The 27,042-nt window shown below is 44.4% G+C and overlaps 1 protein-coding gene across 1 annotated transcript in view; it reads left to right on the plus strand.

The window, feature by feature from the left end:
• The window catches only part of LOC122944674 (dipeptidyl peptidase 4-like), a 113,913-nt gene that overhangs the window by 17,737 nt on the left and 69,134 nt on the right, over positions 1 to 27,042 (plus strand). The gene's annotated exons all lie outside the window — the stretch shown is intronic.

Genomic DNA, 27,042 nt, shown 5'->3' on the forward strand with positions numbered 1-27,042 from the left:
CTCTTGGAAAGCAAAGGTTTCCTCCTTGCACACCTCCCATGCAAGTTAAACTTGTACAGTCTCTTTCTGATTGTAGAGGCATGTATTTCTACATCAACAGTAGCCAGAGCCTGCTGTAGTTCTCGAGATGACACTTTAGGGTTTCTGGAGACCTCTTTTAGCATCTTGCGGTCTGCTCTTGGGGTGAACTTGCTGGGGCGACCAGTCCTGGGCATGTTGGCAGTTGTTTTGAAAGCCCTCCACTTGTAGACTATCTTCCGGACAGTGGAATGGCTGATTTCAAAATCTTTTGAGATCTTTTTAAATCCCTTCCCAGACTCATAGGCTGCTACAATCTTTTTTCTGAAGTCCTCTGACAGCTCTTTTGCTCTCACCATGGTGCTCACTCTCACTTCAACAGTCAGGAGCACACCAAACTAAATGTCTGAGGTTTAAATAGGGCAAGCCTCATTCAACATGCAGAGTAACGATCTACTAATTATGTGCACCTGGTGTGATATACCTGTGTGAGATCTGAGCCAATTTAAGAGGGAATACATGTGAGGGTGTCCTATCTTTTTCCTCAGTTAGAATAGGCATTTTTGTAGAATGACATTTACAGAAGATCTTGAAAAGACTTTTCTTCAGTTTTCTTTGTTTAGTTGGATTACTTTAATCTCTCTGTATTGTTGAAACGGAGATGAAATAACCTTTTATTAAAAATGTTACAAAAAACCACATGCTTTCAAAGGGTGTCCTAATTTTTTCACATGACTGTATGTATAGAGAGAGAGAGAGATGGCCTTGCGGTTCGCACGGTGGTCGTTTCGCGGCGAACTTTGCGTGTTCACTATTTGCCGATCATGCGAACATATGGAGAAATTTGCACCATATTCTTTTACATTGTAAAGAACTTTGACCCATGACACATCCATCAGGTGGTACAGGACAGCCAATTGAGACGTTTCAGCCCATGGACACACCCCCTACCTTATAAATAAAGCTGATCTGGCCGCCATTTTACATTCAGTCTTTTGCCAGTGTAGGGAGAGGTTGCTGTGTGGGGCAGGGACAGGCTGTTAGGGACACCGAACGCTAGCTGATAGGGCCACAAAAGTCATTTTAAGGACTAGTATAGGTGTGCTATCGATAGGTGTGATACACAGAGGGGTGCGATATACTTATAATAAACTCTTATAATGAGTCAAAAACACATAGATCTATATAGTGATCACCTGGAAGTCAGGGGCCTAGGGGCTAGGGGCTTACTAGGGCCATTTTTATATAGGGTAAGGTTCCGGACGGGGTCGCTCTTATCAGGGTGGGTGGTCTGTGGTTAGGCTATCAGGGCCAGAATAGCACCCCCTGTAGGGCAATATCAGGGACAGTTCTTTGCCCACCCTGTCCTTCAATACCACATCATCATCTAGCCCAGGGATGGATGTTTTTTGCTTTCCCTCCGGGATTCATCGATGTGCACTGGAACCCCCCGGATTGTGGTAGGACATATGGTTCCTGATTTGGTGCTGCCGAGCACCTGATTTAGTGCCGCCGAGCACTTGTTATTGCCGACCACATCTATGCTTTTTGCCTAACTTTAATTATTTAATTTATTTTCATTTTGAGGGATATCTTTTCCATTCACACGTCCGCAAAATGGGTCCGCATCCATTCCGCGATTTTGCAGAACGGGTGCAGACCCATTCATTTTTAATGGGGCCGGAATGTGCTGTCCGCATCCGCACTTCCGCATCTGTGCTTCCGTTTCCGAAAAAAAAGGAACATGTTCTATTCTTGTCCCCAATTGCAGACAAGATTAGGCATTTTCTATTATAGTGCCGGCGATGTGCGGTCCACAAATTGCGGAATGCCCATTGCCGGTGTCCATGTTTTGCAGACGTGTGAATGGACCCTCATAGTAACATTATTAAAGTTTACGTTTTATCTTCATGTATATTCTAATGGATTGCCTTCCTTGTACAATGTTATAATATACTTTCTATGTTAGAGAGTATATTATAGTGCATTTGTATTGTGCGGCAGTTGTGTGCGGTTCTGCTGCGATACTGCAGGTATATAGAGGGACGAGCGTTATTGGAACAAATTATTTCTACTGGTGTGATAGACCAGTCGTCCCCCCAAAAAACAGATTGAAGCGGGGTGTTATTTACCAATATACTTTCTTTATAGTGCATTTGGGTACTGTATAGTGCATTTGCACATGCAAAAATTATATTGCCGATATTTCGCACTAAAAAAATAATAAATGGAGATCGCAAATTCGAATAATACATCTGGTATGTCACTGTCCATGTTGTGGGACTATTTGTGCACTTCTAGTAATTATTTCTTGGCTGCAAATATGAGCTGAAGGTTTTTCAGGTTCGCCTGCCATTAAAATGAATAGGACCCGCTGCAAACTTGCGGTTCACGAACATTTGATCGCGTTCGTGTGGCGAACCATCCCGGCAGATGTTCGTCCATCACTATATATATATACATATATATAATGGTGCCCTACTGTATGGATAGTATACATAATATCCCCCCTGCAGTATATATAATGCCCCCTTCTGTAGTATATATATAATGGTCCCCTTTGTAGTATATATAATCGCTCCCTCTATTGATAGTATATATGATGACCTCCTTTGTAGTATATATAATGCTCCACTGTGTAGTATACAATAATAGACCCCCTCTGTGATATATATATATAATGGCATCCTCTGTAGTATATATAATGCCCCCTTCTGTAGTATATATATACTGCTATAATTCTCTCAATGGGGGCATAGTTAGTACCCCCAGTACTGCCAGCATATGTAGCGCCATTAATTACGGTAGTCCATTTTTTAAATTTGTTTGCTATGGTTGTAAAAGTTCTGAAATTAATTTAGAAAAAAATATAAATTCATATTGTTAGCGGGAATCTGTCAACTCAAGGATGTTGTCTATTACTTTTTAATCGCTATTCCCTCAGGCTGTGTGGAGAGCAGATGCTGTTGGGTTTATAACCCAAACATGAACATAATAACATTACCTTCGCCCAGCTACAAGTTCTTAGAGATGTTTCTCCATTGCCAGAGGAACGGAAATCGACTGCTAAAGAGTCAAAGCATCTTCATAATTAATAAAGATCACTTCCTTTCTCAAGGATTTGGAAGTTTTTTTAAACTCTCAAAACCTTTTATAAAAAGAAATGTGGGTTCTAAGCTTAAAGGGAACCCGTCATCAACTTTATGGTGACCTCACTGAGGGGAAGCATAAAATAGTAACAGAAATGCTGATGTCAGCGGTGTGTCACTCATGAGCTAAAAGTGAGTGGTTGCTGAGAACCAGCGTCATAATCATTGCAGCCCAGGCCTTGCAAAGAGTCACATCTACTTGAGAAGAGTCCTGGTTATTCCTAATCTCCTGCTCTCCTGCCCATCTGCTGATGATTGGCAGTTCTCTCCTAGAGAGAAAGGGAGAAAACTAGGTAGAAGCCTGTCAGCCATCAGCAGGTGGGCAGGGAGAGCAGGAATTCATGAATAACCATGACTCTTCTCAGGTGGCCGTGACTCTTTTCCAGGCCCAGTCTGCAATGACTGTGATGTTGGTTCTCGGCAACCACTTACTTTTAACTTATAAATGACAGACCGCTGAAATCAGCTCACCTGTCTATACTTTATTCTGCCGTTAGTATGGGTAGCACAAAGGTGATGACAGGTTCCCTTTAATGCAGTAGGTAGTTTGTTATAGTGATATTAATGTATGTTCACTTCAGTGCCACAATAAACTATTACTAGCTTTTACAACCTATAAATTTGAGGACATTGTATATAGAAAAATTGTGCCCAAAGTGCATCCACCAATCAGCCACGTTTTTATCTATCTGGCACTCTTTGTCACCCCATCGGTCCTCCCTTTATGCAATTATGGAGTGCCTATGGCAGTGGTGGTGAACCTATGGTGCAGGTTCCAGTGGCGGCACTCAGAGCCCCCTAGAAAAAGTCTATGGGGTACCAATATGCCTTAGGCCTCTTTCACACAGGCAAGTTTTCCGCACGGGTGCAATGCGTGAGGTGAACGCATTGCACCCGCACTGAATCCGGACCCATTTATTTCTATGGGGCTGTGCACATGAGCGGTTATTTTGACTCATCACTTGTGCGTTGCGTGAAAATCGCAGCATGCTCTATATTGTGCGTTTTTCACGCAACGCAGGCCCCATAGAAGTGAATGGGGCTGCGTGAAAATCGTAAGCATCCGCAAGCAAGTGTGGATGCGGTGCAATTTTCACACATGGTTGCTAGGAGACGATTGGGATGGAGACCCAATCATTATTATTTTCCCTTATAACATGGTTATAAGGGAAACTAATAGCATTCTTAATACAGAATGCTTAGTGAAAAAGGGATGGAGGGGTTAAAAAAAAAAATATATATATTTAACTCATCCACTTGTTCGCATAGCCCGGCTTCTCTTCTGTCTTCTTCTTTGATGACCTGGGAGGAAAAGGACCTTTGGTGACGTCACTGCGCTCATCACATGTCACCATGGTGACGGATCATGTGATGGACCATGTGATGAGCGCAGTGACGTCACCAAAGGTCCTTTTCCTCCCAGGTCATCAAAGAAGAAGACAGAAGAGAAGCCGGGCTATGCGAACAAGTGGATGAGATGAGTTAAATAATTTTTTATTTTTTTTAACCCCTCCATACCTTTTTTACTAAGCATTCTATATTAAGAATGCTATTAGTTTCCCTTATAACCATGTTATAAGGGAAAATAATAAAATCTACACAGCACCGATCCCAAACCCAAACCCGAACTTCAGTGAAGAAGTCCAGGTTTGGGTCTGGGTACCACATGCTGATTTTTCTTATGCGCGTGCCAAACGCATTAAAACGCTTTGCACTCACGGGGAAAAATCGTGAATTTTCCCACAACGCATCCGCATCTTTTCCTGCATGTCACCCGCAGCGCCTGTGTGAAAGAGGCCTTAGACATTTCCTGCCATTCATCAGCGCAGGGCACGCTATGAACAGCACAGGCAGCGCACTGAATGTAGGCAGGATATTATAGCTAAATAATAAAGTACATGGAAGATATACGATATTGGACTGTAGTATTCAGGGTAAATTGCTGTGTTGGCACTTTGTTATAAATATGTGGGCTTTGGGTTGCAGTTTGGGCACTTGGTCTCTAAAAGGTTAACCATCACTGGCCTATGGGTTCTCAAGGCAGCCAGAGACCCCGATGAAGGCCCCTTGGCCTGCAGTCAAATATTAGGCAGTGAAAAACACAAGGGGAGCCATTTCTTAGGAACTGGTGATTTATACAAATTTTCCTAAAAAAAAAAATCCTCATATAGCCACATCAACAGGTCACGGAACATGGAAAGGGCTAATTTTATTAATAAAAACAATGTCCAGCTTATCTGTGTTATATGTGTATATGTACACGTGGGAACACATACATTTTAAGACTGTGCCACTAATTTTCTTCCCTGAAAATCTCATTTTTTCATCCCTGACTATAATTCTCTTATGTGTCTGGATCAGAAGGGAAAGTATAAAGGATGTTATTTTCTGGTGGTTGATCTCTGAACTTTTCCAAGCGAGTGATTTTTGACATAAATAAACTGGTTCATATGAGGTGAATGTACAAAGGTTACAGATCGGCAAAAACAGTTTTCAAGCAGACGTTTGAAAACTTTCGTTGACTAAAACACATACAAAGGCAAAAAAAATATCAAATAACAGGTTCCCAGTCTTTGCATTAGGGGTTTTCCAGTGACCAATATTGATGGTCTTCTGTGCTTGGGCCAACAATATCAGATTGGTGGGGATTGGACTCTTAGCACACAAACCAAACATCTGATTGAAGAGGCTGCCGCTATGGCGAGTGCTGCGGCCTCCTTTTTGTTTACCAGGCACGACTCTATACATGTTATGTGGTGAATGTGAAATATGTTTGCACCATCCGTTTTCCCCGGTGTTTTGTGAACCCGTGGTTTGAGGTACGCAAAACAGACACAGCCATGTGAATGTGCCTTTGTGGTCTGCTCCCAATGATGGGGAAAGCGAACATGGTATCTTTTAGCCACGTCTCGTCTCTGCAGAGTTTATGACACATGTATATTAGTTCCCTCACTTTTCCATCATCCCCGTGCTCCTGGTGCCACAACAGTGTTATTCTACCGTTACCCCTAATCCTCTGCCCACTGTGGTCCCCAATGCCCCTAAATACTATACTACAGAAATAACAGTACTATAACATTGTAATTAGGCTCCCAAAATTCCCACCAATATTAATTCTTTCCCAGTGTTCCCTCATTAGTAATAATGCCCCCTACAGGAACAATGCTTATCGAGATTGCCTATAGGTTTCTGTGTAGTGCCCCAGTAGTCTAGTGCCCCCAGTAATAATAAGCCTCTTTATAGTGCCCCCAGTAATAATAAGCCTCTTTATAGTGCCCCCAGTAGTAATAAGGTCCCTTTGGCGTGCCCCCACTAGTTGATACAGGCCCCTACATAGTGCCCCCAGTAATAATAAGGTTCCTTTTTAGTTCCCTTAATAGTTGATATAGGCCCCTCTATAGTGCCCCAGTAGTTTATATAAACCCCTTGATAATGCCCCCCATCATTTATGTAGGCTGCTATATAGTGCTCCAGTAGTTTCTATAGACCCCTCTATAGAGACCCCAGTAGCTATAGTGTCCCTGGAAGTGACAGGAAAATAAATACTCACCTGAGTCTTGTTCTTTGCTTCAATATGCGAAGTAGGCTACAGGCCTCTTCCAGCCTGCAGCCTGTGTTCCAACTTACCCGCGTCCCAGCATAGGTGGCTGCTATGAAGACACTGTGCCATCTGCATCCTGGCACAATTATGTCATCACGACCATCTGAGACCTAGTACAGACAGTTCAAATGATTTCCTCATAGATTGTAAGCTCTTGCGAGCAGGGCCATCACTAAAGTGCTACAAAACATACAGGGTAATACAGCGCCCCATACCTCTTACATCCAGGGATGTGTCCTCTGATGTAGATGTTCTCTTTTCATCTTCTGCATTCGGACCAGACCGCCATGATGATTTCTTTCATCCATCTCTTGTCTCTGCAGAGTTTAAAAAGACAGACATCTTCGCTTCCTACTTTCCCATCATCCTCCCCAACTTCTGAACACCCCAGCCTATGCCTGCTGTGCTCCCCGATACTATACTGCAGAAACAGGTCCCCTGAAAATATATACTAGCACCATGCAGATAGTGCTCCCTTCAATAATTATTGGCACCCAGAGCCCTAAAAACTGTACCCAGAAAATAGTGTCCCTGACACCAATAATGTAAAAAATAATGTCCCTCAAAATTTATTGTGCTAAGCTGATACTGTGCCAGGATGCCCCCTACAGTTATAGTGCTCCCCAAAGTCCTATCAATATAAATAATTATATGCCAGGGTGCATAGTGCTAACAGTGCCTCCAATAGTAATAATGCCCCATAGTGCCCATACTAGTAATCATGTTCATATAGTCCCCTACTAATAATAATGCTCCTTATAATGTGTGCCACTCCAAAAATACCCTTATAATGTGCACAGTACAAAAAGTACCCCCTTATAATGCGTGCCAGTGCAAAAAAATACACCCTTTTGATGTGCACAAGCAAAAGAAATACCCCTTTACAGTGTGCACTAGTGCCAAAAAATACTCCCTTAAAATGTGCACAAGCAAAAAAAATATACTCATTATAATGTGTGATAGTGCAAAAAATGCCCCCTTATTATGATGCCAGTGCACCAAATACCCCATTATAATGTGTGCCAGTACAAAAAAATGCCCCTTCAGTGTGCCAGTACAAAATATGCTCCCTCTTAGTGCCTCCAGTACAGCCAATGTCCCCATAGCCCCCCTATAATGTGTGCCAGTACAAAATGCCCCTATTTTGTGCCCACAGTAGATGTCCCCATAGTGCCCCCCCCCCTAATTTTTGCCCAACAGCATGGTGCCAAATTAAAACTATAAACTCAAATACTTACCTCCATGTGGCTGCCAGCGATGCGGTGGTGGCCTCTTCCAGCCTGTTCCTGAGCTGTACGCTGCTTGACTCCAGTGGTGGGATGATGATTACGTCATCACGCCGCCTGTGCGGAAAGGTGGAGCAGGGAGCCATCGCTCCCTTGCCCAGCCTCAACACCTAACTATACTGCCGTCCTGAGAATGGCGATATGTAACGGTCAGCAGAGGAAGAGACCGTAGAGCAGGACTCAAGTACAGTGCAGCAGACAAGGAGGCTGAAGTAGAAACCGGCTTTATTAAAAGAGAACTCTAACTGCCGGAGAAGCAGATTTACAATATGAACAGCTTGAGAATTCACAATAAAGATAATGGAAATTTGCATAAAGAACACAAATGAATCACAAACACAAGTACAGACAATAGCAGGCTACTCTCTTCTAGGTAGTCCTATCTGTCCCCGCTACCCGGGGTGCACCTCTACGGTGCACTAAACTAAATCCTATTCCACTATGTCCTAGCTCAGGTTAGCATCAGTGCACTCACAGTTCGGTGTCCGGCACATGCAGGCAGATACAGTCTGGGTCCCGATCTGGTTGCTTGCTTGCTTGCTTGCTTGCTTCAGCGTGGCTCAGCTCTGGCCTCTCTTTGTAGTCTCTGTAACTCTGGTTAGAGATAATCAGCAGCTCTGGACGTGTAATCAGGCAGGGCCTGGAATTCACTCACAGTTCCTCTGGTAAGTGCCTCACACTACAGCAGTCTCTCTTCTACACCAGGACACATCAGCTCAGTCAGAGAGCAAACACACTCTAATGTCCCAGATACTGTGTCACAGCAGGCAGGGAGAAATCACTCTAATCTTCCCTGTGGATCTCCCTCTCAGTGCACAGCGTCCTTCTTCCTGTGTACTCAGACACCTTCAGCCCAGGCTCTCTGCTCAGCCCGGGAAAAACACTTAACTCCTTGTCCTCTGGAAACAACTCCTCTCACTGTCCTACTCAGCCACAGTGGCCTCTGGTGGCTGGAGGGAAACATGACAGTCTGCTATATATATATGTGTTGGAAATGTTGCTGGATGATCAGGGCTGCCTCTTACATGCCTCCCCACTTAAAGGTGGCCGTCCTCGGCCTTGCTATATAGTCCATAGAAATAATGGTTAATGTAACTTTTTATACAGCAGTACAACATTGTCCACAATACATACAGGTGGACCAAATGAACTCATCAGCAGCGTACCTGTTTGGTGGAACCCCTGCAGTAAGCCTACTGGATCTCCGGAGGTCCTGGCTATCTGTTACGACCTGACTCTCTCCACTAGGAACTGCCAGTCTGGATTCATCCACCACAATAGGAGGTTCGGGTGTGTCCGAGGGCCCCTCTCCATTACGGGCTGGCAATGGTTCTGTGACAGTGCCTTCATCACCTGTAACCTGGGAGGCTTCTTCAGTGTTGGGAGCAGTCCACCAGTCTTCACCATAATCTCCATCAGAGATAACAAGTTCTGAGTATGGGGCAGGAGGAGGTGTCCTCTGAACAGGTGCGGGATCTTTGGACCGGCATGGCCGTAACATATTCCTATGTAGAGTCCGTGAAGCAAATTCCTCATTCTCAACCTGCACTTCGTAGACCGGACCATTAGGGTACACTCTCTTGATCACTTTATACGGCTGTACTTCCCAACGCTCACTCAACTTGCCTCTGGGACGTTTCTCTCGTACCAGTACCCGATCCCCAGGCTGCAATGGAACCTCCTGAACTGGAGGACGGTCTGTATGAGCTCTCTCCTGTAACCGCTGACCTGCCAACCGGCGAATGGTCTGGAGACGCCGACGGTGTTCTTTCACCCATGAGGTGGTTGATCGCTCTATTAGGTCTTCTGGCTGTTCTAGGTTTAATTCCACGATCTCTCGACCAGCCCTACCGAACAGTAACATGTATGGGGTGTAACCGGTGGTGGTGTGGACACGATTATTGTAAGCCCAGACTAATTCTGGCAGGTAGTCAGGCCAGTGTGCCCTCTTGTCTTCCTCTAGCGTCCTCAGCATTTGCAGCAATGTGCGGTTAAAGCGCTCACAGGCTCCGTTTCCTTGGGGATGATAAGGAGTTGTCCTGGATTTTTCAATGCCGTACAGTCGATGTAGCTCTTCCATCACTTTTCCTTGAAAGCACGCCCCTTGATCTGAATGGATCCGCTTTGGACACCCATAGACCCGAATGAAGTCTTGACAAATGGCTCGTGCAGCGGACTCGGCCGTCTGGTCCCGAGTTGGGGTGACTACTGCAAACTTGGAGAAGTGGTCGATCATGACCAGGCAATACTGTGGACCTCTTGACGATTGTCCCACAAGAAGATAGTCTATCATCAACACTTCCAGCGGTTCTGTGGTCTGGATGGACTGTAGGGGTGCTCTCTGTTCTGTACTCTTCGTGAGTTCACACACTCGACACTGTCGGCAAACTTCTTCAACTGTGGCCTCCAGTCGCGGACAATACACATAACGCTGCAGCCACTGGTATGTCTTGACTGGCCCGAAGTGAGCTCCAAACTCATGAGCCTCTTTGGCTATCTCCCGTGCCATTCTTCTGGGTATCACTACCTGCCACCTCGCCTCTAGGTCGGCAGGCTGTTGCCACTTGCGGAACAAAACAGCTCCATGCACTTCCAGTCTGTCCCATTGATGTAGAACGGACTTCATCTCGGCATCCAGATCAGTCCTTTCTTCTTTGTTGGGTTTCCTGCACTGGGTTACCCAGCTTTTCATTTGCTGCAGTCCAATGTCTTCATCTTGCAATCTGCCCCATTCTTCATTAGTTCTCCCCAATGCTTTGGGTAGCTTACGGGCCTCCCCACTTGTCTGGGCCGCGACTGTTGGGGGAGCGAACTTGCGGAAGTCAGGAGTTTCATCTTCTTCCTTTTGTTCATCCATATCCCCTACTGGAGTTTCAAAAGTAACCCTCGAGAGACCATCAGCATTAGTGTTCTCTGTAGCGGAGCGGTAGCGAATTGAGAAGTCATACTTTGCGAGGCGAGCCGCCCAGCGTTGCTCCAGGGCTCCCAACTTGGCAGTACCCAGATGGGCCAGGGGATTGTTATCCGTCCGTACGAAGATCTTAGCTCCTGTCAGATATCCTGCAAATTTCTCCGTCATAGCCCACACCAGGGCAAGGAGTTCCAGCCGGAAGGAACTGTAGTTATGGGGGTTTCGCTCCGTATCTCGCAAGGATCTACTGGCATAAGCGATCACCCTCTCATGTCCATCTTGTACCTGCGACAGGACTGCCCCAAGTCCGTAGAGGCTGCCATCAGTAGCTAAGATGAATGGTTTATCAAAATCGGCATAAGCCAAGATGGGGGCCGATGTCAGGGCTTCTTTCAGGGCCTGGAAGGCCTCTTCCTGCTTCTGTCCCCAGGGGATACTTTGGCCCTTGGGTTGCCCAGCCGTTCCTCTCAACAACTCATTCAGAGGGCCCGCTATTTTTGCGTAGTCTTTGATGAACCGCCGGTAGTACCCAGTCAGTCCCAGGAAGGCCTTCAACTCACGCAGTGTTCTCGGCACTAGCCATTGTCGTATTGCAGCCACTTTGTCTTGGGACGGTAGCACTCCGTCTTGGGACACCCTATGGCCCAGGTACTCGATCTCCCTCTTGAAGAGATGACACTTCTTTGGCTTTACCTTCAGGCCATGGGATCGCAGTCGCTCGAGTACCTGCCCTAGCCGATTCAAGTGTTCTTGAAAAGTAGCAGAGTATACGATGATATCGTCTAGGTATATCAGAGTGGCTTCAAAATTCAGGTCTCCCAGGCATCTCTCCATCAGCCGCTGGAAGGTTCCAGGGGCATTAGTCAGTCCGAATGGCATCCTGTTGAATTCAAATAACCCCATGGGGAGTATGAATGCTGTCTTTGCCTTGTCCTGCTCAGCCACTGGTACTTGCCAGTACCCACTTGCTAGATCCAGGGTGGAGAAGTATTTGGCTCGTCCTAGAGCCGTCAGAGACTCCTCGATGCGTGGCAGAGGATATGAGTCTCGCGCAGTGCAAGCATTCAACCGCCGGTAATCCACACAAAATCGAATAGTGCCGTCCTTCTTCTTGACAAGCACCACTGGGGCTGCCCAAGGGCTCTGGCTTCCCCGCACCACTCCGGAATCTATCATCTGTTTCAATAGCGTCTTCACTTCCTGGTACAACTTGGGCGGAATCTGTCGATATCTCTCCCGAATTGGTGGAGTGTCCCCCGTCGGTATATCATGTGTGATAGCATTCGTGCAGCCAAAGTCATCGGCGTGGCGGGCAAACGCAGCCTGATTCTCCCACAGCATGGTTTCAACTGCTCGCTGTTGGTCTAAACTGAGAGCCTTAACATCTATCTCCATTTGATCCAAGATGGTTCCCCCATTCCATTCTGGGGTCGGCGCCTCTTCTGCACTGGCAGTAACTGCCAGGGTCCAACCAGCATCCCCTACCGGAGCTAGAGTCACTTCTCTCTGACTCAGGATTTCTCCCTGATGTAGGTACACACGAGCCAGTTCCACCCCTGGCGTCAAGGGAACTTCTAGATATCCCACATTCACAGCTCTTATGGGTACTCGTCCATTCTGGACCACTCCCAGTGTCCGGGCCACCAGGACGTCCTGACCCAGCTCTCCTAGGCCTGTTGGTTCAACGAACACCTCCATGCCTTCAAGATTACGGAAAGTTCCCACGGGTAACGTCAGCACGGTCTCCCGACCAGGGGGAAGGGTGAAGGTAGCCTTTCCTGGCGCTCGGATCGTTCCCACCGCCTGGTGTGCTGGTACACTTTTCTGTGTTCCACAAAAACGGATTAGCCGTTGAAATGCTTTCTGGGTAGGTTTGTGCGGGGTGGCTTGTTTCCAGTAACCCGGCCCCCGTTTGGTGAACATGATCTGATCCAATTCTCGCAGGATATTCATGCCCATTATCACCGGCACATTTCTTCCTTGAACGTTTCGGGGACCAACAAGATACCTTTCCGCCCCACTTCCTGTCCACATAGCCGTACATTCATCCACACGACCCCTGTGACAGGAATCTGTTGTTGGTTAGCCGCTGTAACCCGGACCAGTGTCTCTCGTTCTGGCTTGGCCAGCGCTTGAAAGTAACGGTAGAAGAATGACTCGGGCATAGTTGTCACCTGAGACCCAGTATCCACTAAGCAGTCGACAGGAACACCTTCGAACTCAGCTCGTATAGTGGGGCACCCTGCGACCAGGTGTTCGGAGCTTTGCTGGGTAACTTGGCTCTCCACCTCCCCTGCAGTACGCCCCACTACTGCAGGGGTCGGTAGTTTAACGGCGGCTCTTGGCGTCCAGCTGGATTATTCCGACACTCTCTGGCGAAATGTCCTAGATCTCCACACCGCCAACACTGTGCCCCTTGACGGCCCACTTTTTGCCTGCGAGTGGGAGGTGCCCTCAGAGCTTGGCTGGATGGCCCCACTGAAGGGTAATGAGGGGCTTGATGGTATGGTAAACTAGCATAAGGGCATTCGGGTGTAGGAACCCACGGAGTCGCCTGATAGGTGTGTTGTCGGGCTGGATAGGCAGCCTCAGTAGTATGGCGCGACTCTATCCGTTTCTCCAGGTGTGTCAACTTTTCGTGCATGGCACTCAGGGAGCTCTGCAAGTCTTGTACCACTCTGACCAGGGCTTCCTCATTTCTTGTAACCCCGGGGGGTGTAACGGTCTGGGTCCGTATTACTCCAGAAGCATAGCCGTCTTCTTTGTTTCGCGTCACGGCCTCTGCCAAAATTTGTCGAAAGGTTAGGGTAGGGTCTACTCTGACTCGTTCCCGCAGAGCCTGTTTCAGGGGATTGCTGTAGAGCCCCAGAATAAATTGTTCCCGCAGTATCCGGTCTATGGGTCCCATGCCAGTAACCCCATCTGCCTCTTTTTTTTGTACCTCGGCCAACACTTCCTGTAGGGCTGTAGCGTACTGAGAGACACCTTCGTCTTCCCGTTGAATCCGGTAAAAAAACTTCGCCCGGAGGTGCCCTGCACTGGCTGTTTCCCCATATATTTCTTCCAGGAATCTCACCATCTCTTGCAATGTATTGCGCGTGGCTTCTGGTTGTAGGAGAACATTTCTTCGGGCCTCACCCTCGAGAGCGGCCAAAGCAATTTCTACTTGTAGTTCTGGGCTGACATTGTAAATCCTAACAGCACTCTGTAACCTTGTCACCCAGTCTGACAGTGTCATGTTCTGGCCATCAAATTTGGGTAGCAAGTTGAACAACGTGCCAATAGGAAGGGCCCTTGCAAGGGTTCCACCATTGCCTGAGGTACTCACATTAACATCATGCACATTGCCTTCAGCCGCCTCCATCTCTGTGACTGTACCCTGCTCGCAGCGCCACTTGTAACGGTCAGCAGAGGAAGAGACCGTAGAGCAGGACTCAAGTACAGTGCAGCAGACAAGGAGGCTGAAGTAGAAACCGGCTTTATTAAAAGAGAACTCTAACTGCCGGAGAAGCAGATTTACAATATGAACAGCTTGAGAATTCACAATAAAGATAATGGAAATTTGCATAAAGAACACAAATGAATCACAAACACAAGTACAGACAATAGCAGGCTACTCTCTTCTAGGTAGTCCTATCTGTCCCCGCTACCCGGGGTGCACCTCTACGGTGCACTAAACTAAATCCTATTCCACTATGTCCTAGCTCAGGTTAGCATCAGTGCACTCACAGTTCGGTGTCCGGCACATGCAGGCAGATACAGTCTGGGTCCCGATCTGGTTGCTTGCTTGCTTGCTTGCTTGCTTGCTTGCTTCAGCGTGGCTCAGCTCTGGCCTCTCTTTGTAGTCTCTGTAACTCTGGTTAGAGATAATCAGCAGCTCTGGACGTGTAATCAGGCAGGGCCTGGAATTCACTCACAGTTCCTCTGGTGAGTGCCTCACACTACAGCAGTCTCTCTTCTACACCAGGACACATCAGCTCAGTCAGAGAGCAAACACACTCTAATGTCCCAGATACTGTGTCACAGCAGGCAGGGAGAAATCACTCTAATCTTCCCTGTGGATCTCCCTCTCAGTGCACAGCGTCCTTCTTCCTGTGTACTCAGACACCTTCAGCCCAGGCCCTCTGCTCAGCCCGGGAAAAACACTTAACTCCTTGTCCTCTGGAAACAACTCCTCTCACTGTCCTACTCAGCCACAGTGGCCTCTGGTGGCTGGAGGGAAACATGACAGTCTGCTATATATATATGTGTTGGAAATGTTGCTGGATGATCAGGGCTGCCTCTTACAGATACATAATTGGTGATGCGTCACTGGCAGGGGGGCCCGGTCTCAGTTGACACCACTGCTCCCCAATTTGCGAAGTGCCCTCATTTAAATATTTGATGGCTCTTCCCTTTTTATGCTATGCTGATACCTTAAACCTTTACTCATAATACAAGTTATGGTGGGAAGGCCGTGATTATGCTTTAACTGGTTCCTGCCAGCTCTTCAGTTTTAGGAAATACTTGAATTCTGCACAAATTAAAGGGGTTATCTGAGAATTACTATTGAGGACCTATCCCCAGGATAGGTCATGAATATCAGATCAGCCAAGGCCCGACAGCCGGGACCCCAACCAATCAGCTGGTGCTCCATGAATGCTACGGCCTCTTCCTAGGCCATGTGACGTCACCATACATTGGTCATATGGCCTAGTTGCAGCTCAGCCCCTTTTATGTGAATGGTGCTGAGCTGCAATACCAAAAGCAGCAGCTATAGGATGTATGGCGCTGTGCTTGGAAAGCTGCTGGGAGGGCAGTGGCTCCCAGAAAAAGCTGATCGGCGGGGGTGCCGATACTCAGACCCCCGCCGATGTGATAAGGATGACCTATCCTAAGAATTTGCGTGGAAAAGGCATGCTTAATCCATAACGTGTGCAGGTAGCCTGAAAGCATGCAAAAAGGAAAGTGACAAACGTCTCACGCCTGTGAGCGTGCAATCATGTCATCTGCAGCGGCTGCCAAGACACAGGAAACTTTTCAAGCAGTAAAGAGATTTCCTGATATCAGAACATAAGAAGGTCAGAGTCAGATGTTTTACTGAGCTCCTTATCTTTATTATTTTCTCCTATTATCCTAATTAGTGCATAGCACAATATGATTGAGATAAAGGGGGAGATTTATCATGAGTCATTTTTGCAGGCGTGTGTGCAGCTGTAATTTGCGCCAAGTTTATCAAACGTCACACAATGTTTGGTGAATTTGGTTCATCTTATAAGAGGCTCTGTCACCAGGATCAACCCTACTAAACCAGACATACTGCCTGGTAGGGCTCATGCCAGGGGCGTAGCTAACGGCTCATGGGCCCTGGTGCAAGAGTTCAGCTTGGGCCCCCCTTCCCTCAGTGCGTTGTGTGTCTTCTCATGTGGCACAAGGGTCTTTGGGCCCCCTCAGGCTCCTGGGCCCCCTCAGGCTCCTGGGCCCGGTAGCGACTGCTACCTCTGCACCCCCTATAGCTACGCCCATGGCTCATGCTGATTAAAACGATAACGTTCCTTTTTTATTTATTTTTTAATCTATTTATAAATTTTTTAACTTATCAGAAAAAAAAATATATATATATAAATGAATATACTTCGACATTTCTGACAACAATGCTGAATACATTGGGAAGTATAATCATCAGTGGATCAAATATCATAAAACAGAACATTGCTTTCCCCCCCCCCCCCCCCCCCGATCCTGTGCGCTAACCCTGGGGGAACCTCAAGAATTAACTGAAATTTGTATAGGTGTCTGTCCATGAAGAATCTCATATAAATACCATGTGGTGTGCTCAAAATGTGAAATAAGTTTAGATACGGTGGAATCGGAAAGAGTATTTATAAATAAAGACCATTTTTTTGTTAAATCGTTTGGTCATCTTTTCTTTATCCGATAATGCAAAGACCAAATCCATATGAAACAAAAAGGTTATCTTGGCTTGGATAAAAGGGATAGAGGGTTTTTCTGGGTCTAACCATCGATGTAAAAGGCTTTTGCGTGTGACAGCCGCCCAGATATGTAATAACGCTTTCTCACTTCTAGAGAGACCGTGTTGTTCATCGGATTATGTGTTAATGATAGCCCACTGAGGAGTGATAGTGAAGGATATATTGTGTGTTGTTAGTATATGAGATCTCACTTGCTCCCACAAATCTTGAACATATGTGCAACCCCATAAATGATGGTATAAATCTGTGTCGGGTTTACATTTAGAGCAAGAATAGGTGTAGTCCGGAGACATTTTATTTTTAATGCTCGGTGTCACATAAACCCTATAGAAAATCGGTAATGTCATATTCATATAGCTGCTGACTGGCGAGTGTTTATGAATTTTTAAAGTGGCACCCTATAGTGTTTTGACGTCAAGACTTGGAAAAATCCTTGAGCCACTTCCCCGGACCTGTTGTAACTACATCCCAGTCTATTAAGGGTTTGAGAAATCTGTAAAAAGTGCTGGTAGAGGAGATTTGTGTTCTGACCCAAATATGTCGAGGCAGGCCCCTCTCAAGTTTCTCAGAATACCATTCAGACACTGTTGAGCAAAACTACCAGTATGCTTGGTGTAGGCTACTATCACATCTGCACTTTTCCTTTCCGGTATTGAGATCTGTCATTGTTAATGGGGACAAAACTGAATGGAGCGGAATGCACCAGAATGCATTTCGTTCCATTTCGTTGCGTACCCATGCCAGACATAAAAATGTTGCAAGCAGCGTGTTTGAGTGCGTCATGGGATGCGGAGCAAGACGGATCTGGTATGAAACACAATGTAAGTCAACGGTGCCGGATCCATTTTCTCGGACACAAGAGAAAACGGCGCCCATTGACTTACAGTGGTTTTATTGCCGAAACCGTCAAGGCTATAAAGATAATACAACCGGATCTGTTCATAACGGATGCAGTCGGTTGTATTATCCTAATGCAAGCGTTTTTGCTGATCAATGATGGATCCAGCTAAAACGCAGCTGTGAAAGTAGCCTTAAAGGGTTAATCATGCTGACTGAGCTTCTTTAATCCACAGAGTGAAAACCAACACGTTCTTGAAAGCTGTGACTATCCTTTATTCTTGATTACAGCATGCACATATAAAACATCACGGCACCCCGACTCTAAAAGCATTTCGAACAAGCTATATGTCCTTAATCACAATGATCAAGTTTTTCCAAAATGCGTTTACAGTCGTGGTGCCGTGATTTTTTGTATGTGCATGATGTACTCAAGAATAAAGGGTCGTCACAGCTTTCAAGAACGGTGCTGGTTTTTACTTTGTCGGGAATCGGTCTACAACCGTGCACGTCTGGTACAAAAGAGGTACAGGTAAGCTGAAGGTTACTTTTGCATATGAGCTTCTTTAAGTCTGACACTTCTGTCTTGAGATGTTATACCCCTTTCAATGCCAATTTTGGTGACTTTTTAAAAAGTTGCCGCTAATAAATCTGTAGTGAAACTTATTTTCATAGAAAACTACTCCCACTTCCCCGCCCACTTGTCAAAACTGGAATGAGTGGTGTAAAAATGCAAAATGTCACTAAATTGTTAGGCAATTATGCCCAAAAATGTAAACATATTTTGCAACCTTTTGGAGCCTGAATCCTGGAGTGCAGGATGTGATAAATTCCCTCTAGTGTCTTCCTTAGGCTACTTTTACACTAGTGTTTCTATTTCCCAGTATTGAGATCCCTCATAGGGTCAAGAGCCGAAAAATGAAAAACACAACAGATCCTCTCTTCGGAGCATCCATAAGGCCTCTATCACACAGTTAGTATTTTGCCTCATGATTTGGAAACCAAAAGCAGGAGTGGGTCCAAAACACAGAAGACATCTCTGTTTTGGACCCACTCCTGTTTTTGCCTTACCAATACTGATCAATTACAGACCAAATACTGACCATGTGAAGGGGGATGCTCAAAAGACAGGATCCGTTTTTTGGAGGGTTGTTCTTCTGACAGATCAGAAGAATGGAAAAATAAACGGTGACATCAACACAAACTTACTGCAGATAACCGCCCCAACTTGTAATGGGGCCACTACTTGTATCAGTGGCTAACAAAATAGGTTATTTATCAATCTATGTGGAAGCAGCAGACGGTGTAAAATGAGACTGCTCTTTCCCACTATATTACAATCTTGGGCCACTGCACGGTTAACATTGACCTATAAGGCTGAGTTCACACTTCTGTTATTTGGTCAGTTAATTCCAGCAGTTACTGTGTGGTGAGCCAAGCCTACTCTTAGATAAGGTATCATAAAATGATCTGCACCTGTTGTGTGTTTTTGACCCATAACTGACCAAATAAGTGAAGTGTGAACTGAGCCTAAGAGTGACGGTTGTCACCTGCCTGTCATACTGACACACACTGACTATTACACTACCAGAAAGGACCAGAATGAATATTGCTGCAATGCACATTCATGTAAACGGAGGTAGACTCTCCCTGCATGCCGGAATATAGATGATTTAACGCGCTTCGTGATAAATTAATTCGGAACGAAGCAATTTAATTTTTGAAAACTTTCTAAATATTATTTCTGATGATCACATTTTTTTTTTACTTGACACTGAAGCTCCCCTGGAATTTGCCTCAACTGGAATATAGAAATACTTTTAGGAGTGTTTTAACTTTCCTCTCCGCTATGAGCATTGCCCCCTAATGGCACTTTCATGCCATGTTTAGAACTTTACATGCATTTTAATTTGAAGAGAAAAATACTAGCACATTTCTATTAAATTTCTATTGTGCTGACTTTGAGCATTTTCATGTTTTCTAGCAGATGTTTGAATATTTTCCTAATATCTGAATTAGGAAATAATGAGTCATTGTCATAAGAGACAGGTTTGAGTTCCAGGACATGGCAAGCATTGCTTTATCTAACAAAGCAAAAGAGTGTTTTCTTGTTGTTTCTTTTAGCCATTTATTTTAAGTTCATCAGGTCTTTGATATTGCCTTTTTACCCAATTGTTATTTATAATGTGTGTCAGATGGGAAATTCTAAAACTTGGTCTTTGGATTTCTAGGACTTGCTATTGTCTTGGGATTGTGTATCTGGTTAGCACTTGGTTAATGAATGCCATTTCATGTGGTTTGACTTGGCATTATTGCAGGTAAAAGACATAGAGAGGGGCATTACCACCCATTAGACTTAGTAATTGGCTCCATAATGTAAGCTAGAGCAGAGATGGTGTTTAGACATTACTGTCATGTGGATATTTGATTATAATCTAACTATTATATACAATCATTAACTACTAAAAAGTACCTTAGATGTATTCACTTACTGGTGTGACAGATGGTTACCTCATAATATACACACAAAGATGAGCTGATTTGAGTCCAGCCTGATGTTAGGGAGTCCAGCGTATATATTTAATTCAGAGCTATAGCCACTCCCCCGCCCACCTGCTGCTGATTCATATGGAAACAAACTGTCATTCAGCAGCAGGTGGGCGGGGAGAGTCAGGAGCTCATAAAAATTCATGACTCATCATTATCAGCTGGAGCTTTTCAATACAAGATGTTGGCAGATTGACTGGGTCAATTAAAGAAAGTGACCCAGCATTTTGCTAAGAGAATCAGTCACTTATTTATGTTGCCCTTAGTTAGGACACCATAAAACTGGTGACAGGTTCCCTTTAAGAGAATTCTGTAATAGACACCAGATATGAGTTTCTCTAAGATAGGCCTGATTTTTATTGCCGGAAATCCACAGCTTGGAATGTTGTAGGAATTTAGACGACCAATGCACTTAGATTAAAGAATTCCATGGGAATCTGATGAACATTCTCTTATGCTTCACGTAACATCTAGAGCATGAGATGGTTTTTGTTCCATCTGAAAGACTCATTGTCATTTGGAGGATAAATTATATTTTTTTAGCCATTGGGAGTTAATATGTCCAAAGTATATAAAAAATGCCAACTGCAGCTACCAAAGCCAGACTGATGTAGATCACTCGTAACAAAACTGGGTTTATTGTAATTTTCAGATTTTCTTGTCAATTGTAGCCATCAAAGAAGCCCATGTGGCTGTTATTGGGGCCAAAGTGGGGAGCACCAGCTCAGATTATCCCCATCCTCCTTTCCTATTAAGGTATCAGTAGTAATAAGTCTTCTCCTGAAGACATTTAAATGGTCATCTGGCTGACTTTCTCAATTAGAATGACTTGTGCAGGAAATCTCCAGCATTAAAGGGGTTGTATCATCTTAGATATTGGTGGCATATCGCTAGAAAATGCCACCAATGTCAGATAGGTGTGAGTCCTACCTTTGGGACCCGCACCTATCTTTTGAACAGGCCATTCATTTCTATGGGATTTCCAAAATATAGCCAAACAAGTGCCATAGAAACAAATGAAAATCACACCGTGCAAGAGCAACCACTGCTCCATTTACTTCTATGGGATTGCCGGAGATAGCCGAGCCAGCGCTCGACTATTTTCAGTGGTCCGATAAAAATGAATGCAGGGCGGCCGCACATGCGTAGCTGCTCTTCGTTCACTTTGGGAGTCCTGTCCTGGAGATAGGTGTCGGTCCAAAAGGTGGGACCTGCACCTATCTGACATAGGTGGAATTTCCTAGCTATATGACGCCTATGTCTCACATGAGACAACCCCTTTAAATACTAAAGCAAACCATTAGAATGAAGGGAGGGTTGATTTTTGCTTTTTTTTGCTTACAGACCTCCTCTAAACATGCACCTGATCCATTGGAACTTATTTCATTGCATGCATTGTGTGCAATAGTATTATTATTATGCCTTTTTATTCTTTTCTGTCCCACTCTATCCAAATTTAAAAAAGTTGTCTAGGATAAGCAAAGAAGGCTTTTATTTTAAGAAAAAGGCTCTTGTTTGCAAGTTTTGTCTGATACTGCAGCTTAGTCCAATTCACATTATTGGTTGAAGATTATAAACTTTGCAGCATCCTTTAAGACTGTATGTGAAGAAACTGTCCTTCAACATCATGCAAAGTTCCTGCAATGTAACAAAATAATCTGTGCAGTCATGTGGATTAGTCACTAAAGTCCAAGCAAATGCTCTCGATCAAAGGTTTGATTCTTCCCATATATTAATATAATTAATCCTGAATTTCAGGATAAATTTGATTTGCTTCGAAGCCGAATTTCCTTGTGTTTCGTGTTAGCGATTCGATTTAACCTGAAATAGTGTAAACAACAAAAAAATTAATACTTACCTCCTCTATTTGCTCGCGACGGCCGCCATCTTGATTTAAGATCATGGCCGAAATTCCGTGCGTGGTGACGTATGACGTCACCATGCTGGCCGGCGTGATGACGTCATCTCATGCCGCGCAAGATTTCGCGCCCGATCTTTAGGCAAGATGGCTGTGGCCGGCCGATCGCGAGCAAGTGGAGGGGGTAAGTTTGATTTAACATTTTTTTAATGTTAATTTTACACTGTTTTTACACTCAGATGCCGCGATCATGTATGAACGCGGCATCTGAGGGGTACAATGACAGGGGGCGGCGCAATTGCCGCTCCCTGTCATCGCACGCGCTGCTTACAAAAAAATGCGCTTCGTGACAAAGTAATTCGTTGTGAAGCAAAATTTTTTTGCAAAATTCTGCAAATCAGCTGAATTGAACTTTTTAATAATTCGCTCATCTCTAAATATAATGTTAGCATTCAGTTCCTCTTAGCAGGTGTCACGTGTCACACTTGTACAAGATCTTATAGCATCTTAGAAAAATATATGGACTTGTAGAACAGAGGGACGTTCATCTGTTTTTTACAGGCATGTGAGTTGAAGAACAACTAGGAAGCATATGGTATTATTATTCATTTTCTAACTTTCTAACTTGTTCAAAAAGTTGGATTATTTCCAAAGGCAGGGACAGCTTATATAACACAAGTTGTGTACCGCTTAAGATACCACGGATAAACAGACTAGAAAAGTTACATGATGTAGTATACATTATGTATCAGATCTGCTTGATTGTCCAAGGAAGCTCCCTTAAATAGGGGATAACTGGTATCTCAGTAAGGGTCCTACCGCTGGGACCCCATAGAGATTTATGGAATGCTCAACTGCTGTTCAATTCATATGGAGGGTACACAGGACCACTATTATCTTAATGAGTGGGGTTACCATTGGTTGGACTCCACCAATCTAACCGTTATTCCCTATCCAGTGGACCTCCACCACAGGTGAAATGAAGCATTATACGGTTTCCCTCATTATGTATGCAGAGAGATTATTTATGACCTCCACTCTGTCTAATAGATGAGGGTCCTAAATGAAAAATTCTCCTTTAAGGAATCCTAACACTTAATTATTGAGAACAACATTTTGTAAAGGACGTGTATTAGTTCATTGAAGGACGTGTATTAGTTCATTGAAGGACGTGTATTAGTTCATTGAAGGATGTGTATTAGTTCATTGAAGGACATGTATTAGTTCATTGAAGGACATGTATTAGTTCATTGAAGGACGTGTATTAAAGTGTGTTATGAGTTTGGTCAGAGACTTCATTATTGGCTGATGCTGAGAACCTCCTTGGCCTTGGGAAACTGCAAAGTTTCTAAATATAAATAATGAACTGTAAGGACGTCTATTAACCACAGTAGGCTTACTTGTTATTTTTTTGCTCATCGGCACATCTAGAAAAATAAATGTACGAGTGTCTTCCCCACCACAATGCTGATTGTGCACAAGACTGCAGAACTAAACTTCACCTATAGAAGTCACCTTTCCCAAGTGCTGTGTATTTTGGTCCTCAAAAAAACCCCAAGACTTACTGAACTGAACAATAATTCAGAGCAAAATGCAATCATGAAAAAAACTTTACCCAGCAAGTAGAATAGAATAAGGCCTGGATGCATAAGAGCTAAACAATCAACAACTCCACCCTAATGAACCAGACCAAGCTAGACAATAACCAAACCCAGTTTCAAATGCAAGGCAGTTGCACAGGAACTGTCCAAACAATAGGGGCACATTTATTTTAGACTGGTGTTTTAGAGCCCTATAGCTGGTGGCGGATCGCCAAAGTTATGTAGAGGTGCCAGACTCTACATAACTTCAACGCATCCAGAACCGCTTCTAAATGTAAGACACCGTCCTTGCTATCTTAAATTTAGACCATTTTCTACCCCTTAACTAGGCGTACCTTCCCTGCCTATGCCACACCCACATTTTTAGACCTGGTGTGAACGAGAAAGAAGTTGCAGATTCTGACTCCTAAATGACCCCCAAAGTTTGTAAAAGTTAGTAACTAGGTGAACATGAAGCAACAGGGAAATCTCTATTGCCTGTAAAATCAATACAACTAACTAAGGCCTCCTGCACACGAACGTGTGCTTCCCGTTGCCGTATTGCGGACCGCAATACACGGGTGCCGTTCCGTGGCCATTCCGCATCACGGATGCGGACCCAATCACTTCAATGGGTCCGCAATTCCGGAGATGCGGAATGGTGTGGAACAGAAGCACGGAACTGAACTCTACGGGAGCACTACAGAGTGCTTCCATTGGGTTTCATCCCGTACTTCTGTTCCGCAAAAAGATAGAACATGTCCTATCTTTTGGCAGAATGGCTGGATCGTGTTCCAATTTAAGTGACTGGGCGACTGCCCCACGGACGGTGTTTTGCGGGCCGCAGCACGACGCCGGGGCGCACACGTTCGTGTGCAGGAGGCCTAATGATGTTTTAATGAAAGCAGGTCCCCCTCAACAAGCTTATCAAAAGCTTAATCTTGGAACAGTTAGCCAATTTTGGCAAATCTCGCATGCTCTGATTTGGCAAGTATAAACCAGAAATAAGGTAGTAAATCTAAAATTTTGGAAGGAAAGTGGAATGCAAACATAGGTTCAATGGAATCATTATGGAATGATAATCAAAATAGAGTTCTCTATAATTCTTAAAACCTACTTTCTAGTGAACCTAGATAAGTGCTAGAGTGTTTCAAAAGATTATGATGTGATGAGGTAAAGGGTGATACCCCAATAGCATGTTCCCCTAAATAAAAAAAAACACTTGGGAAATTTAGCAAAACTGGTATAAAGGAAAACTAGCTTAGTTGCCCAACGAAGCTCTAAAAAATGGAATCTTATTGGTTGCAACTAAACCAATTGTCCTTTACACCAGTAACAAAGAAACAATGAAAGTGCCTATACATAGTGCTGCCACATTGAGTAGGAGAATGGTAAATACTTTTTATAGCTGGAAGCTGACATGACCGGTTTTACCCCTTAATGATAATTTATCTGAATAGCCAGCTAACGTTTTTAAAGGGGTTGTCTCACCTCAGTAATCACCATTTAATTACTTCCTTGTAGTTCTAGGATGGTTTCTGTAATATAGATCCATTTTCCAATTTGCCTCTGTCACCTCTTATTCCTCTTTATAGTGCCCCAAATTCCATGCTCGTTTCTAGGGGTTACGGCCACCACTGTAATGTTATCAAGCGCATAGCAACCCTATCGGCCGACTGATCTGGTGGGCACGTTTCACGGAGCGAGCGCGCACAAATTATTGCACATGTGCAGTCACTACCGGCCCGGCCACCTTGTCAGAGCTACACTACAAGCTCATAGGATTTACAGGGTGCCGCACGCACAAGCAAGGGGCAGGGTTGCATCCTCCCTGCTCTGCACACTGTGCCTTCAGCTCAGACCCCAGAAAGCAGGGAACCGAGGCCCCAAGAGCCGCGAGGGAGCCTGTGGACATTCGGCGATGTATGAGGCTTTGTTTTACAAAGGAGCAATTGTGTTTCTTTCTGGAGCTGTTTGGGGGAATATATGTAAATTACTGCATCATTTGTATCATTTTATTTTGTGGCAGGACTCCAGAAACAAGAGATTTTTGCTATTTTTGTCATTTTTATATTTTTTTTATAGATTGTTGGATATTTGCAAATGAACCACGTCATAGTTTCTTGTATTTTACATCTCCTGCTAATCTTCAGGATGATGAACAGTCTCATTGTATACGGTAAAATATACATAAACCAGGCAACCTAGGTTATAAATTGAGCTGACCTATTTGTGAAGAATTAGTTGAATTCTCTGGTACAGTACCAGGGAAAACACCAAGCAGTATCGTGTACACTCAGTCATAAATTATTTCCTCATCGTCTATTTCTTCACAATACCAGCTATTGTTTGAACAGGCAATTAATGAATGTAGTAAGAACGTATTATATGAACGTTTTGTAAAACGATAGAATTTTCTAGGACATAATCTCGCTACACTGCTGTAAAAGAGATGGTAAAGATGGGACCCTGCCTATGATATGCCCTCATGGCTGAGCAGCCTAACAGCAACACTCACTAATGTGTAGTATATGCAAGTGCCAGAGCGTAGTGTGTGGTGAGGCTCACATTCTAGGACAGGTTGCTGGTAGCCATTATTAGTGTTGGACGCGAATATTAGAATCGCAAATTTTAATTGCGAATATCGCCACTTCGAGAATTTGCGAAGATTTAGAATATAGTGCTATATATTCGTATTCGCGAATATTCTAGATTAAAAAAATAATCTGAACCCATGATCCCTCCCTGCTTCTTGCTTGTGGGCCAATGAAAAGGCTGCATTGTCTTTGTCAGATCTTACTTAGCAACATCCCTAGCAACCAATAGGAAAGTTGCCTACCCCTTACTATATAAGAACCTCCCCAGCAGCCCTTGTATGCAGTATTTTGCAGTTCTGAGAGAGAGAAAGCAGTGTCATTGCTGTGCTCTGCGCTTTCATCTGAATCCTATTCCTTATCCAATTACATTAGATAGTTAGTTAGCTCATTTATATAATACAGATAGTTAGTGGGAGATAGTCAGTGTAGGTTAGATACTGATATAGTGTAGCTGGTTCTGCTGTCCATACATACATGCTAGAGACATAGTGCTGTGATGTCACAAGTTCACAACAATACTTAGTGCACCAGTCAGTAATATGTAGCCAGACCTGCTAAAATGTGAAGTTTCACGTATTGCGCCAAAATATGCGCATCATTAATTGCCGATTTGCTCAATCGCGAATATATTGGAGCACTCTATCTGCATATAAAGCTATTGTAAATGTTCTGCCGTGCCAACCATT

The sequence above is a fragment of the Bufo gargarizans genome, chromosome 8 (assembly GCF_014858855.1).
Source record: "Bufo gargarizans isolate SCDJY-AF-19 chromosome 8, ASM1485885v1, whole genome shotgun sequence".
Lineage (NCBI taxonomy): Eukaryota > Metazoa > Chordata > Amphibia > Anura > Bufonidae > Bufo > Bufo gargarizans.